The 2,652-nt window shown below is 39.9% G+C and overlaps 1 non-coding gene across 1 annotated transcript; it reads right to left on the reverse strand.

Annotated features, from left to right (window-relative positions):
• Positions 1 to 308: 308 nt before the first annotated feature.
• Positions 309 to 415, reverse strand: LOC127133079 (small nucleolar RNA R71). The gene has a single exon (XR_007807074.1). It is a non-coding gene; the product is annotated as a small nucleolar RNA R71 (small nucleolar RNA).
• Positions 416 to 2,652: the final 2,237 nt, after the last annotated feature.

Genomic DNA, 2,652 nt, shown 5'->3' on the forward strand with positions numbered 1-2,652 from the left:
CTCCACCCGCAATCGAAGCGAACAACTTCGAACTTAAACCTTCGCTGTTGCAGGCAGTGCAACAGAATCAATTTTCTGGAAATCCTACCGAGGATCCAAACCTTCATTTATCCGTATTTGTCCAATACGCTGACACTGTTAAAGCTAATGGTGTCAGTTCAGAGGCAATTCGACTTCGTCTTTTTCCTTTCTCGTTAAGAGATAAAGCTAGAAGATGGCTTCAGTCTCTTCCTTCCAACTCAGTCACCACATGGAATGAGTTGAAGAAAGTCTTTCTTGCCCGATATTTTCCTCCAAGCAAAACAACTATGTTGAGAGCCCAGATAAATGGATTTAAGCAAAAAGATAACGAATCTCTTTTCGAAGCATGGGAAAGATACAAGGACATGATGAGACTCTGCCCACACCATGGTTTAGAGGACTGGTTAGTAATTCACACCTTCTACAATGGTCTCTTGTACAACACAAGGTTAACAATAGACGCCGCCGCCGGTGGTGCGCTTATGGATAAACCTTACACCAACGCTTATCAACTTATCGAGAGCATGGCCCAAAATCATTATCGGTGGGGAAGCGACCGAACAATGGTAGAAAAACCTCAAACGAAAGGTGGCATGTACGAGATAAGTAGCCTTGATCATGTTAATGCAAAAGTGGATGCTCTTGCCCAGAAAATTGAAAGTTTAAATGTATCACCTCCAGCCACCGTGGTTGCCGTAACTCAAAATTACGAGGTCTGTGGAATTCAAGGTCACACTCCTACAGATTGTCAACTCCTAACAGGAATTCAAACAGATCAGGTGAACTATGTTCAAGGAAATCCTTACTCGCATACCTATAACTCAAACTGGAAGAACCATCCTAATTTCTCGTATAAAAGTAACAACGCTTTATACGCACCAGGTCAAGCTCCCAGTCAAGCTCCAGCTGTACCACCTGGATATCAAAAGCCGACCCCATCTACACCTAACAATAACGTTCCTAGGAAATCCAACTTAGAAATCATGATGGAGAACTTCATAGCTTCTCAACAGCAAACCAATAAAGAGTTCTTAAACCAGAATGTACACACTAGCGAACAGATTAAACAACTAGCAAGTAAAGTAGATGCCCTGGCTACCCATAACAAAATGCTTGAAACACAAATCTCGCAAGCAGCTCAACAACAAGTGCCTACTGCTGCCCCAACTGGTACATTTCCTGGACAACCACAACCTAATCTGAAAGGCCACACTCATGCAATTATATTACGAAGTGGTACAGAGGTATAAGGACCATCTGACCCAAGGATTGAGAACCAAAAGTCTAAAAAATCAACTGAGGAAGAAGGTAAACATAAGGAAAAGGAAGAGTGTAATAAGGAAACCGTAGAAAAAAAAAGAACCTTCTATACCTCCACCGCCTTACAAACCACCTATCCCTTATCCTCAAAGGCTAATTAAAACCAAAAACGCGGGCCAATTTAAAAAATTTGTTGACCTACTGAAACAATTAAACGTCACAATTCCTTTTACAGAAGCTATTACACAAATGCCCTCATATGCTAAGTTCTTAAAAGAAATTTTATCTAATAAAAGGAAACTTGAAGATAACGAAACTGTTACACTCACTGCTGAGTGTAGCGCAATAATCCAAAATATGCCTCCTAAACTTAAAGATCCTGGTAGTTTTTCTATACCTTGTCATATAGGAAAATTTGTCATAGACAAAGCTTTATGTGATTTAGGAGCCGATATCAGTGTTATGCCCTTGTCCATATGCAAGAAACTTGAAATGGGAGAATTAAGACCAACTAAAATGTATGTGCAATTAGCAGATCGTTCCGTTAGATATCCCGTAGGAATTCTTGAAAACGTTCCCGTGCGCATAGGTCAATTCTACATTCCCACCGATTTTATAATTATGGACATAAGAGAAGACGAAGTTACCCCCATTATATTGGGAAGACCCTTCTTAGCAACTGCCGGTGCTATCATAGACGTAAAACGAGGACGACTCACTTTCGAAGTAGGAGAAGAGAAATTTGAGTTTATTCTTTCCCAATTTTTGAAAGCACCTGCAATAGAAGACACATGTTACTTCATGGATATCATCGATGAATGCATAAAAGAAACAGAATTCGAAAATGACGATTTGTCCGACTATCGTGTAGAAGACAGACTGAACCAATGTTTAGCAATAACATCAGATCCTACGCAATGCCTTAAGAAACCAACCCTCGACCTGAAAATACTTCCCAAAAATCTGAGATATGAATTCCTAGACTTAGAACTTGAACGACCAGTAATAGTCAATGCAAACCTAGGAAAACCTGAAACCGAAAAACTCCTACATATCTTAAGAAAATATCCAACCGCATTAGGATACAACATCACCGATCTTAAAGGGATAAGTCCTTCTATTTGTATGCACCGCATCATGCTAGAAGAAGACTATAAAACTTCTAGGGAACATCAGAGGAGACTAAACCCGATCATGAGTGAGGTAGTGAAGAAGGAAGTAACGAAGTTATTAGAGGCAGGTATCATATATCCTATATCCGATAGCAAATGTGTTAGTCCTGTACACGTAGTACCAAAGAAAGGAGGTATAACAGTGATCGAAAATGAAAAAGGAGAAACTATAACCAAACGAATTGAATCGGGATGGAGA

The sequence above is a fragment of the Lathyrus oleraceus genome, chromosome 3 (assembly GCF_024323335.1).
Source record: "Lathyrus oleraceus cultivar Zhongwan6 chromosome 3, CAAS_Psat_ZW6_1.0, whole genome shotgun sequence".
Lineage (NCBI taxonomy): Eukaryota > Viridiplantae > Streptophyta > Magnoliopsida > Fabales > Fabaceae > Lathyrus > Lathyrus oleraceus.